Source organism: Atta colombica, unplaced genomic scaffold (genome assembly GCF_001594045.1).
Source record: "Atta colombica isolate Treedump-2 unplaced genomic scaffold, Acol1.0 scaffold1, whole genome shotgun sequence".
NCBI classification, from domain to species: domain Eukaryota; kingdom Metazoa; phylum Arthropoda; class Insecta; order Hymenoptera; family Formicidae; genus Atta; species Atta colombica.
This window is the reverse complement of record NW_017259183.1, coordinates 5,246,833-5,261,841: the sequence shown is the minus strand read 5'-3', so window position 1 is coordinate 5,261,841 and position 15,009 is coordinate 5,246,833. Positions and strand designations below refer to the sequence as shown.

The 15,009-nt window shown below is 35.0% G+C and overlaps 1 protein-coding gene across 1 annotated transcript in view; it reads right to left on the bottom strand.

The window, feature by feature from the left end:
* LOC108688191 (UPF0489 protein C5orf22 homolog) overlaps window positions 1-15,009 on the bottom strand; it is a 581,071-nt gene that overhangs the window by 344,007 nt on the left and 222,055 nt on the right. The gene's annotated exons all lie outside the window — the stretch shown is intronic.

Here is a 15,009-nt window from a genome sequence, read left to right as displayed (position 1 = left end):
TATATATATATATACACACACTGAAGCAAAATTGTACGTAAATACAATAAAATAATAGGGAGTTTTTGCAATGACGCGAATCCAGATACGATGAACGCTAAAATTACATTATCCTTAGATGTTCTCTAAGAACAAGATAACCTGATCTTTTCAGAAGCGTTTTCATCGTATCAGGATAAACGATATTGCAAAAATTTTCTGTTCATTATGAAAAAATAATTAAAATTGATTCAATGAATTCTCATAATGATTTAGGTTATAAAATTGGAATTCATTGCAAGACTGAATATATAGTTATATAAATGAATTCAGTTATTGTATTAATGAATTAACTACGTTAAGTCGGACATTGATTAACGATCATTCACTGGATCAAAAATGACCAAAATTTTTTTCAGTGTATAAATATAACAATAAGTAGGGAGTAAATATCTGAAATGATCAAGCTGGATCTTAAGTGCTTAAATAATTCGATGTGAATTTATATACCATAGTATGTAGTCATTTAAAAGCGCACAAATTGATAAAATTAAAAAAAGAAAATATTTTTCAGAATAACATATCTAACGTAATTTCGCAATATGTTTCTTTCTTTTTCATAATTTTTCTTTCTTTGCAACGAGACAAATGTTCAATGCATTTTTGAGTTTTGTATTTTATAGCTGCTACATGTTTCGATGTTTACTCATTTTCCATTTAACAATGAGAGAGACAATCAATGATCTCACGCAGCGAGGCGATACGACGCTCTTCGGGAAAAACCTACGAAAAAACGATCGCTGATCGTTGGCGGTTATAATTTTTAGCCTCACCTACGCGCTTGAATCACGAGAACGTCACACGCGGAACACGCATACGCTCTTATGGAGAATCTACAACGTTGGAAACCCTACGAGGTATTCGAATTGTCGGTTCTCAACGGGACATCGAGGCGGTACCCTGCGGGGCACGGCGTGGTGCCACGGCACTATCATCCTGAGCTTTCACCGGCGTCATCATCATCGTCATCTGGCGGCTCTTATTCTTCCGGTGTCTGGACTTAATGGACGGATCTGTCATAACCCGTTTCAGCACCTTCGTCAGTGTCGACAATGAGTCGCAATAATGACTTGCAGTCTACCGCCAAGATCATAGGCGGTGATTTCGCGGAAATAAAATCGCTAATATCGGAGAACATGTTCATGATAGAAACTAATCTCAGCAAAAGAACCAGGCAATCCCATCTTTATCTTATCGTATTCTTTCATATTTAATCGTGATAATTAATAGAGCTCGAATAGAACTAAGAGATAATGTGTACCTCATAAAGTTTCACCTTTAATATCTTGAGTATTTCGTGTCCGACTGATGCACTTCGTGCAAATTCCTTGCAAGTTTGACGAATTATATGTAACATTTTATTATTTTCATAAAATGAAGTTTTAACATTTGTCCTAGAAAGTTGAAAGTAAAAATGAACTAGTATATTATTATTGATTATGGTTATGATTTTCTGTGTGCAGATTCAATCTGTAGAGACCATAACTAACTTCTAAAAATGAATCAGTATTATTACTGAAAAACAGTAAATATTGGCTGATATTACAATTATAAGTAAAGCATTGAAGTCAGCGATAATACACTGATTCACTTTTACAGAATATATATGTTCGTGAATTTTTAAAGATTTTTTTTAAATCCACCATTTTAAATAAGTGAAAAAATTAACACGATGGATTCGAAATGATACGATATCAATGAGGTATCGTTTTATGCACGTTTATACCGTAAGAGTTCACTGAGAGAAATGATTTTATAGGAATAAATCAAAGGAAAACAAATGTGATATTTGTTTAAAAAAACGATCGATTTGTTACGATTACAAATTAATTCAAAAACAAATCAATAATCAATAATTTCGCTAGCAAATAAGAGGCTTATATATACATAAAAGTCGCAGACGGTTGCAGGGTCTCAAATCGTAAGAAGGTGACCAATTCTAGTTAAAGTAAGTATTCTTCCTATATTTGACTGTACTTGATCAGTTTCCTGATCGACGACTTAAAACTCCACGATCATTTATGATTTCTATGTAAACGAGCCTAAGTCTATCCAAAAGATATCCATTAGATTCTATATAGTTTGCTTCTGTTACTAATAATTGATTGGTATAGCAGACTAACAGCAATCATAACAACAAAATTTGTTATCACATATTTACCGATTAAGGCACTGATGGCTTGTTAAATTAACAAAATCCTTTCTCTCAGCGTTAAAATTTCAAATTTCGTAGAAGAGATTGAAAAAGATTATATCATTAAAATGTATTAGTATATATATTTTTTAATAACACATGTATAATGATTTTCATATTTCAATGCCTTCGTACTTGCGCCAGTCGATTTCACGACAAATTACAGTACAACTGCAGTGCAAATGAACGTGTGGTAGATAGACGCGCGACGGCGCGTGAGAGCACAGCACGCTCGCTAACCGTCCCACGATTTCTCACAATCAAACGATCCTTCCGCTGCTTTGAAACACTCCGACCACTTTCTTGGATTAAACATCGCCCATCGTCGAGATTAATAGCCGTCACGTTGCGTTTTGCTTAACGCCGCGCATTCATGCCGCGCGCACGTGTGCGTGAACACGCGTTCGGCAGGCTCGATGTTGTACCCACCCTGAAGAATGGTCCATCGCCCCGGTGAAACTGCGCGCGGCACAATGCCCGGCAATTCCTACAGGTAAACGCGTTTACATATGCATACAAAGCCGTAGTTTCCGCGCGACACCGCGCGAATGGCGGCACAAGTTACGCTTCGACTTGCGGAAAGAAAATGCTGTGGAACGACGCGCGCCAAAAGACGACGAAGACGACGACGACTCGTGCATGCACACGTGCGACCATAGAAACGTCGTCGGAAACCGGTACGGCGTCCATTTAGGTAGTTGCCGTGGACTCGGATTAATGGCTCTCGCAGGTCTCCTTTGGTCCCCGAGATATCGTATCATGAGATACGTAATCGAAACTCTCGTTCGATTCCTGAGTGGGCGAGGATAATTTGCGATGGCGATGTACGCAACGCGTGTCCCTTAAAGAGCGCAAGATTTATTCGATATTTATTATATATGCGTTTGTGAGTGCAAAGAAGTAAAACGGACATTTTTCTAAAACAATTCAGAAAAAAAAAACGTCAGATATGAAAATAATTGACAAGTTATTTGTAAAAATCTCGATGCTTTATTTCCAAATTAGAATCTGAAATTAGAATCTGTAATTTTATTACAGTATTATCATAATAGTGGAATTATGCAGAATTAGTGTAAGTTGAAGAAGACGATGATGTGATCAAAACAGTTTTTCAAAATCTTTCCTTATTTTCCTCGTCGTTACGTTGATATACTACTTATATATAATCAGTTGCATTAATATATAGACATGAAGAGTAATATATATTTACATATGTTAAGAAAGCATAAATATGCATGAGATTCGATTACACTATTAACTGGAAAATGGTGGAAGCATTTGCTTCATTATTTTCTCAATCATCGAAACGACCAGTAATTAATTAACTCGTAACTCGTAACTTTAATAGCTACACTAATGATAGATCGATTAATGGGCACTTTCCTGAAGAGAGTTTCTGAATCCTGTGTCTCTCTCTCTCTAGTAGGCAATTTTCAAACACACAGCTCTTCAGTCAATCACCGAGCAGAATTTTTTCATCGCATAATTCCAAGTTCAAAACAAGCGTCTTATTTTTAAAACGACTAGATTATTCACAACATTTAAACATTATTTTAATGATTATTTTATACATCGTAATGACTCGCATCCGTTAAATTTTGTCACATATAATGTTTATAAAATCAATAATATCATTGTATTATTATATCGTTAACACGATAATTGAACGATCGTTCAAATTATTCGCAATTTCTGATTCGATATCTGATTTCGCGATAATGATTATTTACGTTTAATGTTGCCCATTAAATAAAGAAGACGTTGCGCTGGAAATTTAAGATTGAAAACGACTCATTATTTCAAATTAAAATTAATGATTTCCGCAATTCGCAGTATACGTACTACTCATTATTTCAAATTAATTAATGATTTCCGCAATTCACAGTGTAGCTACTCCCGCAACACTGCCATATTAACGTAATTTTGTATCGTGTTATTCAAGCAGTGGTCGCGAGTAAAGTAAGTTATTTAACGGCCCTCGAGCTCATACGGTATTTCCGTTGATTTTAAGGCCAGAAATTTATATCGCAGCACGTCACTATTAAAATGAAATAATTTATATCTGCACGAATTAATAGCTACCATAATGCTGAAGCCGAAATACCGTAACGCGAGGCTCGTTAGTCACCGCAAGACTACTTTGTACCACGACAGTATCATCGACGCTATCCGACTGTGCGCAGTTCGCTGCGCCAAATAAGATAGGTTATTTAACGATCGCTATATTTGTGCACGATGTGCACTAAAATGAGACAAAAAGCACGCATAGAATGGAGCCGAGAGTGAAATAAATGAAGCGGCCCTTACTACTGGCGTCTGAATTAATGACCCTCATAGCTCTCTGTGGGCCAGGTATACTATTAACCCACGGAGTGTCCACATAATCATACGACGTATCGCGCGCCTATGATTGTATCAATTTATGATGTCATATAAGATATATGTATATACGTCGGAAGCAATACGTAAAATCATGATGTCCTTACAGCGAGGAATATCACTGTTGATCATATTTACTACACCGATGATAAACAGAAGCCTGTAAAAGAGCGCGTAATAGAAACCTTTATTATGCGATAAATGCATGCTATGTGTCGATATAAATGATACGATAATACAGTGTAGTCTCGGTAATAGCTGCAATTTAGAATGTGTTATTGTTCTAAATTGCAGCTATATATAAAAAGAATTTTATACGAGACTTCTCATTTCAATTGTGATACTGATAAAAATAATATCATGTCTCTACATTTAATGCTAGACATTAATCATACAATATCTCGCATATCTCGCACATCTCGCATCAAGAAATACATAAAAGATCGACAAGAAAAACTCAAGCTGTTAATATTAAGAAGAATCGACCCTCATAGTGACATCACCTCGTGTCCTAGGATATCAATTACACCCTCTCCGTAGCCTTCGGCGCGAAAATGTCATTAGAATCAATAACAGCAGCCACCCCCTTCCTATTCCCTCTCAATTCGCGTATACATAATTCCACCCTCGCCGTTTCCGTTTGCCGAACTTTTCCTGATGGCACTAGCATTCTATGGAGCATTGTGCTCCGCTTCCTTGCGCAACCGAATTTTTTTCCCACCCTTGCCCTTCGCCTCGTTGCCGAGAGCCATGAGGGATGTTCATCCACCAATTTCACGAACTTGAGCACGCGTGCTCGATTAAAATGCGTCTCGTGGTGAAAAATTTCACAGACAATAGTCTGTTATCACTTGATTTGTTCTAACGAATCTTTTTAACAAGGAGAACTTAAAAAAAAAAAAACTAATCAAAGCATACAAAATGTGCAGGTAGATAATTTTATAAATTTTGTTAAAAAAAAAGTCTATTAAAAAGTTTTCAATAATAACAGAACATTTTTCATAAGAGAGTAAGTATTTTAAATAAATTACACCGATCAAAATTTAATATAATAGGTAATTGTAACATTCTAAATAATTCATCTTCTTATTTGATCAAGGTATCCAGATTTTATGCATCATCGTAGTGCTGCGGGCAATATTTCAGCGTAGATTGTACCATCGATATCAACGAAACCTTTCATTTTTCTCCATCTTTCATCGGACAAGGTAATATTTTCGCTAGGAGCCTCGGGACTTCCTGGTCCTGTCAAGTTTCTGGAAGGACACGGCAAATCCCGCAGCATCGCTGCGCCGGGATCAGGGAGAAATGGTAGAAGGAGAAATTGGAGACGTATATACGGCGGCGGAAATGTATACGTGGCCTAGAGGGTTCAAGGGTGTGCGACGTTGTCTTCCACGGGGGTGGATTTGCCTTCGAGGAACCCGTGGTCTGCACGAGGGAGAGAACCATCCCGTTAAGCCACCATGATTCCACGAGATAAACCCCCATATTATGTCGCGTGGGATTATGCGGAAAACCAGCCACGAGACGCGATCTGTTATCTGTGTGCGCGCCTTGCAATATACCTACATACGCGTATAGCTTTGTGGGTGTATAAAGATTTTACGGGCGCCACGTCACGGAGACGATCGTGTCTTCTCAAGAAAAATATTTCCCCGCGCTTCGCTGACTACAAGAAGAAAATTAAGAAAGCTTAGGGTAAGAAAGGGTACGTACGCTGGCGCACGTACGCATTTTATTATTTTCGCGCTGACGGCTTTGTGACAAACGAGCTAAGAAATATTTATGCTGTCAAAATATAATCCCTTTAAAATATGAAAAATATTTATATTTATATTGGCGTTGTATAACCATATAGAGACGTGTGCGTTTTTAATAAAATGTAGGTAGGTATATCCTATACCGTTAGGATATATAAACCTTCAAGACGTTTTGTAAATATAAAAAAGGATAAATACGAATTAAAAACTAATATACACATTCTCTCGAGATGTACCCCAAGACTCTTAATTGTTCACGAATCTCCTGAAATATCCAATTATAATACTGTGTATTATATACCCAGTACCTTCGTTGAACCTCTGATCTCGAGTTACAAAAACACCGCGATCAGCTTTTAACATTCGAAAGCAAAATTCGCGCTGGATCGTTACGAAAGCAACGAAAGCGTGGCAACGCTTCCGCTGGTGGTCGAGCGTAAAGGGCCGTTTATCGAAAAAAAATCCACTCGTGAATTCCCCATAAAGAAACTCCGGATACGCCTGACTCGTATTTAAAGGACTTTAAAGAACCACGATCGCTTCCCGGCGAGTTTTCGTATCTTGAGCCCGCGCCCAAGGTTTTTAATTAAGCCGTAAATCGAAGCGTCCAGGCCCGCCTTTATTGCGGTTCTAAACTATATCGACCATGCTCTTAAAAAGATGCAACACGAGACGAAACCTCTGCCAAGCGATTCGCCTCGTGTTCTCGGCGACACGTCGCGCATATAGGATTCTCGCCGCTCTCGCCTTCACGTCGCTTCGGAAGGCGTCGTTTTTATTTCGAGCCACCCTCGGCAAGACGCACGAATGTCCTCCGTATCGTTCGCCGGTAATGATCGGACTCGCTGCCAGGAATGCCGTAAACAGAATCCGTGATCAAGGTGGTCTGCAGGGATGATCCGTCTGTTCCCTTTTTTCTTTCTCTCGCCTATAAGTCAGTGCGCTTAAACTTTAACGTCTCGGATTTCATTGCCTCTTATTCTCACGTGAGCGCGGCTATTAACGCGGGCTCAAAAAGACGCATGGAAATCGCGTGGTGCGCGTGTCAAAGTGCGCTTATAGTTCTCGCTTATCGCCGAGCTGACTATCTATATCTGGCCTTAACTCCTTCGTGATTTTTTTTTTAAACGAGGCATTTTCGTTTTCTTTATCCCCTTGCTATGTTATCTCAAATATTTTAATTTTATTATACCATTTTTTAGATGCTTGAAATGTATTGTAGAAAAAGTAACAATCTACAGCCTTCAATCTTTGCCATATACTTTCTTTAAAGAATTTTACTCTTTAATATATTGTACTTTCAAATTTTCCTTAAAGAGGCAAACGATCGATTCGGTAAAAAGTCAACATTAAAAAAATTAATACAATTATACTTTACACATTTTCTACATTGTAGATTATCAGACATTAAGTATCCTGAAGTCATCTATTATCTAACGATAATAAAGATAAGAAATATATATAACGATAATAGGAAACTTTCTACAAAAAGTTGAAGAAAGTTAGTATTTAGCAAATATTCGTGAGGCGATCGATTTTGCGTTTACTCGTGCAATTTAAAAATGAAAGGATAACAAAAGACCAATGCCCTATCACTGTTAAATCATACTCATGCCTCTATTAGCCACTTTGGAAAAAAAACGAGAGAAACAAGCAAAACTCAAAAGAGAACACCGTATATAAATATAAAAGAGATCATGAGAATAGAGAAGGACACAGATACAGGTCGCGTCCGTTGCAGCTCGTCGCCTTCCACTTCCATTTGAATAAAAGCAACGATAAGCACATCCTTAGAGTCGCTCGCAGTTCTGAATTGTTTCCGCTTCTTAAACCCCCGACAAATTTATTATAATAACTACCCTTAGAGTCGGCGGATCTCGCAGCTCGCTCCAATCTTCGTCTCTCACCGCGACCGCCACCGGGTTCCGCAGTCGCCTCTTCGTTTCTATCCACCACTCTCGTTCTGCTTCTTGGCCTGCGCACCAGTCGCTACCACTCCTTCGTCTACCCTGAACCTCCGTCGTGCATCCCCTTCGTTACCCGTTGCCCTCTCCCACGCCACCGCCTTCGGTGTTTTCTCTCGCGAGGAGAAACTCCTTTTTCTCCGTAGTCGCTGGGCGAAAGGAAGGATCGTTTCCGCGAATAATGTGTTCCTCCTCCACCACGTGGCGAGGAAGCTCGGGATAACGGAGACCGAAGAGAACATCAGTTGCAATATTTTCAGCGCGAACAACGACGTCAGGATTTCGGACGTTTTCTCTCCACGCAAATATGCCGGAGCTGGTTTACGCCCCAGAGGCAGTTAATCATTTTACGATAATTACACGCTTTAAAGCCAGATGGATTTTCTCTTATTAATCCAACACGCTCGGTTAAGATTGCAGTCTGCAGAAAATGAGCAAACGTTTCAAACGTACGTAAACACGCTGTTAATGTACTGAAAATATTAAGAAAAAAGTTAAATTTGTATTAACTTATATATTTTTATGTTATATAAATTTAAAAAATAAATATTTGTTATAACGGTAAAATTTAAAAAATTGACTTTTTTTTAATGTACAGATGTCCCAAAACTCGCAATAAATATTTTAAAGACAGATTCTTTGTAATATTTCAAGACAAACCGTCTAATATGCTGAGGCATTTTAATTTTCAAATGGGAAGAGTTTAAAAATGATGACAGGCAAAAATTTTATACGCTCAATGGCAAGATGATCAGCGTAGAGATGTTGAATTTTTATTATTGTCAAAGGTATAAAGTTCAAAAAAGCATCTTTACATTGACCATCTTGTCATTCTTAAACGCGCAAAATTCTAGCCCTGTCATTTGTAATGTTTAAATTCTTTTTATTTAAAATCTATCTTGGCCTCGGCATTTTCGTATTAGACTTTTCATCTTAAAATGTTATAATACGAAGAATCTGTCTTTGAAATATTTATTATCAGTTTTTAGAACCTCCTGTATAATATCTAAATACAGCATATTTTTATGAAAAATATTTTTGCGAAACGTAATACCACACATTAATTAATAATTATATGGAACTATTAATGGAATTACAATTAGCAAATGTAAATTAAATATTATCAACCATGTAACCATTTAATAACGAGAAACATCGAGGATTATTTATAAGAAATTTTCTCACACTAACATCAGCAAAGAAATAACCTATGCTTTAGCGAAGAAACTGCTATTGTATCTTAACACAACTTAAGCAGACGCTTGTAGTTTGCTCTCAGTATTGTCCGCTGTTCCGTCGTGTTACAAAGTCTGTAAATAGGCGTTTGGCCTGACGCATGTACTTTTCCACTCTGCACTATGGAACCACGGCCGCTAAAAACAACGTCGCGAAATTGTATGCGAGAGAAGGAAGGGAACGAAATGAAGGAGACAATAGTAAAGAAGATGAACGGGAAGAAGAACGGGAAGGAAGAAAAGAGGTCGGGGCGAGTGGTGGCTTTGCCTCAACGTGGTATTTACGACGTCATTTCCTGACTGTCAATAATTTCCCTAGGGGATGCGAAAGACACTACGCATTGCCTCTCGCGTGTCTCCACCGCGCATCTTTGGACGCACGTCGCGCTCCTCCATTCGCCACCTAAACCGCCTCGCTATCCACCTACCTCGGCTCGCGCCACCTTTTTCATCTCTTTGCAAATTGAAAAGACGCCGGCGAGCGAGACATCGGCCGGAGACGACGGCGCAAAGCCCACAAGCCTGCCAAATTGTAATCGCATAGAGGAGAGAAACGTATAAACTTGAAAAAGAAACGAGAGATTATGTATTTTCGACAATTCATTTCTGTACATATACCGGCTTTCCTTAAATCAATTTCGACGTTTAAATATCGAGCAAGAATTGCGAACAGTCACTACTTCAATCAATCCATAAACTTTCGAATTAATGATAATCTTATTAACTCTAGATTTAATTATCCATCTCGATTATGTCTTATCAAATAATTCATGTAAAAATTACACATTGGTAATTATAATTAATATAATAGTTTAAACAAGTTATATACCTCATATTTAAATTTTTCAATATGAATACGAAACAGTTCTACAGAAACAAGTCCATTAAATTCTATATTAAATATAGTGTTTCGAAAGACAAGGAAAAGAGAGTCTAGTATCACATAAAGAATGTACTCACAATCAGTTATTAATTGAAAAAATAAAAATATATACAGATATACTTTTTAACATACACACATACTTCCTTATACCATTTATATTATTTTCATTTCCATTTTTTTATGACTCAATCTTTCCAAAAATAAAAATTAATGTAGAAACACATGGTCTCATCGTTAATATAACGAATCATTTCTCTCCACATTTTTTTTATCTCATAATAATTATACGATAACTATACTTAACTGATCGATCAGTCTGTACGGATCAATTATTATGCTGCGAGCCCCTTTAAAAACAGTTAAACTCGGAGAAACTGCAGCCTCAAGAACCAAGGTAGCATCGCCTAATGAAGCATCTCCTTTAACTAATTTACAATCAGCGCTTCTTTCTACACCGACGTCGACGTGGACGCCAAATGATATGCCGGAGGGGTGCACGGGGAATAAGTATCTAAGTTCCGTACTTTCTCTGTCCCGAGGCTATCGCCGTCTTCATGACCCAGAACTCTTTAATTTTCACCATCGATACTGTAGCGTCCTCTTTAACTCATTAGACTCAATCAATTATACAGGCGTACGGTTACAGCAGTCTCCTTTCCCTTTCTCATTCTCGCCCTCTCCCTCTCTCTCACCCAATCTCTGTCGTCCCTCCATGTCGTCCTGCTCAACAACCCCGTCTTAATCCCTCGACCGAGACCCCGAATGGTATCCCGAGATACCAGGGTTTACTAAGGTAAACCTCTTAACGTTCCGATGCCAGTAGAAGTCAAGGTCGCAGGACACGTGACATGGCACATTGTTATCCATTGAATTTTGGAGAACGTGATGAACGGTGTTGGACAAATATTCCGCACACACATGGTTCACACCTACCTGTAACAGAGTGATAAAGATACGTTAGACTAACTCATAAAAAGTATTATATGTAATTATAAATTATATAATTATTAAATATAAGAGATAAGATTATATAATTATTATAATTTATATAAGTATCGTGTACAGCAGAGAGAGAGAGAGAGAGACAGCAAGATATTACAAGATTTACGAATTTACTTAATATCCAACTTATAAAATATTTTCAATAATAATTTCAACAACTTTCAATTTTAAGTTCTATTGAGTTCATATATTGTGTTTAATATATAATGTATGAACATTTTTCATCGCGTTGAAATTCATAAAAATAATTCGATAAAAAAATTCTAAACTAATCTCATAATAGATTATAATTGCAATGTGGATATTCATCCATCCAAAAATACAATAAAAAAGTTCTTTTTTTCAAATTATTATATACAGCGATGATCAATTTCTATTGTAATTGGAATTAAAAAATTAATAGAAGTTCGAGTGGTTTCCTTAACAAAGGCTTATCTCAAATATAATGCACAAACAGACACGTGAATGCGTTACAGCAGGGTGGGTCATAATGTCGTACGATAAACTGCGGATAGCGCGAGTCGTCTGGTGTGTTAGCCGGCAGTTAAAACCTTATCATCATACATCTTGTGTTATTCATCAAGGCGTGACGAGTGGGTGGAATTTTTATGTCTTCGTTCCCGGCAATGTTTCCTCCCCCTCCCAAAATCGCTTAAATAAAACTCGATAAAGTTAACGCTAAAATACCGTTGTATAGCTAGCCATTACGATTGACTTAATGCAATCGGACTTTTCAAGCATCGTTGCAATGCCGACGAGCTAGGTATATCTGATCAAACAAATTGATTTAAGTAGTAATATCGATTTCATATGCGGCTGCGTGGGACGATAATAGCCATATATGTGTTTTTGCTCGATAAATTAAATGTGGTTAAAGAACGAGTAATATATATTGACTTATGTATAGGAAGAAAATAAACGCGATTACTTCAGAATAATTACATTTTATAAAAATTATAACATTATTAATCTTTAGTACACTTTTTAGTTTTGCACCCTTATTCACACATATTCGATCATTCATGTTCTGGATTAATTTCATCACTTACAAGTACAATATATAAAAATTATTAAACGATTTTTACACATATTTTAACATCTCTAGAAAGTATTTGTAAAGTTGTATATTTATAACAAATTGTATATAAATTATTATAAATATAATTAACAAAACGAGAAAAATGCACATTTTTGTTTCATTCTGAAACAAAAATGTTTAAAGGAAAATAAGTTCCAATATCTTAAAGTTAACATTCTAAACTACAAAAGAAAAAATAGTTCAAGTGTCGACTGTCCAAAAAATTTTGTTATTCTTTAGTAACCAGAAAATAATGTTTTTTTAATATGCATGAATGGCTATAAAATAAAGATATATTGCATTTACATTTGAAACAATGCATTTTATTACTGCTATTGTGTTAAAAAAATATTATAATTTATTAGGAAAATATTACATTACACACGACATAATATATAATTTTACAGACATTTAACACAAGAGTGCCAAAAACCATCGTATTTAAGGGCTAATAATAATTGTTTTAGAATTAAATTCTTTTTTTAATAATTCGCAAAATATTCCCGTAATACAAACGAGAATTAGTTAAAAAATTAAAGAAAAAAAAAAATTTTTTTAGTTACAAAAATATACGTTCTATACACACGATAAGTCATTTGATACGAATAACCTAAAAATGTATAGAGTTAATAGAGCTATTATATAACAAGTTATACTATAAATAACTAATTAAGAATAAATAGAAATTATAGATGTACCGATAAATTGTTCTATAAATTACTTAATAAAAGCGTAGGTAATGATCATACATTTGTGCTATAATTGAAATCAAATGAATGAATTTAAATTATATGCTGGTATAAATTAATGATTTTTTATTCAAATTTGAAGATTAATGTAAAATAGCGCAGGAAATTAATAAAAAAAAAAACGAAATCTAATAATTGACAAAGATAATTATCTTTTAATATTCTGTATCTCCATCCACAATATACTTTAAATATACTGAAAAAAATTTACTATATCTTAATAAATATTTTTTTAATATTTGCAAATAAACATTATTTACTTACAATAAATAAATATTTATTCAATAAAAATGATATGATAGTTAAATCAAATTAATAATTCTTGTATCAAATAAATACATATTAACATTTAGTAGTAAATATTTGTAAGTAAATATTTCTAACTATTAGATCTAACTCTTTTTTCCTATATCTCGAACCAGAAATTATTCAGGTGGCTCGGGACTTTTGGCGGGCACTGTATGTATACTAATTGTTTATATATCATGCAGATATCATGGCAAAACATATAGGACAATTGCTGAATGTGTATCACTTAAATAATTTCTTATTACATTCTCATTTGATACTACTTTCATTTGTACATAAATAAATATTGAAAATTTACTTAATTTTAGACACTTATTATTACGTGTCTAACTTTTCACCAATAACAAATTAATTTGTTATAAATTTTTTGCAACATGTTGCAAAAGATACAATTTAGATAATCGATAGCTTAAATCGTATCAGATCTTTTAAATCGTATTTCCTTTGAAAGTATTGAATTTATAAATAAAAATAATTAAAAATGTAAGATTAATAAAAGAAATCGGTAACTAATACCTAATAACTAATATCTAATTGTAATAATTTATTTAAAAAAAGAATCAAATATTTAATAATAGTAATGGAAAGGCATGGAAGGCACGTCTCGAAATAAAACAGATTTGAATGTTTATAATTGACAATTGTATTCATATCAATTATTAGTTTCATTATTGTCAATTATCAATCTTATTTTTTAATTTTATAAAGCAATCAATTTAATTGTATGTAATTAGTTGTTATAATAATACGAATATAAAATATTCTACAATAAATCTATTTTATAAAAATATAAAGATTCAAAATAAAAAATTGCATAATTATATTATTGTCAGCTACATAAATTGAACAAAGATTAATAAGTTGTATTAGATTTTTTTAAAACGCTTTTGGCACACACAAAATAAAATGCAATCTATTAAATTTTTGTTTATATTATTCATTAGTCTTTTATTTCACTTTTTTTACTACTAATATAAAATATTGATGAGAGATTTAGATGACCGGCATTCGGTAACTCTCCCCAAATTATTCAATTTTTCGCATTTTAATTAAAATAAATATTTGCAAGAGTAATGCATTGATAATGGTTTATTATCATTATCAAAAAATGTTAACAACAAAACTTTAGACATTTAGGAAAAAAATCTCGAAAAAATGTACTAAGGAAATAGGCGTGGTAAGAGGACAGTGTCGATCCGATTCGTGATATTATGCAGGACAGAGCGGCAGGAAACAGTGTAACATCGCTAGTAGGCTCCGTGTACGAGGGTGGAATATGCTTAACGTTAATTTGTACGATAAAGGAATTATTGATTTTTACTTAGGCGGCTCAGTCAAGGGTGAGAGAGAGAATGCACGGGTAGGGGAACCTTGCTTTAAAGTGGAGGTACTAATGAGACGCCTTTAACGCATC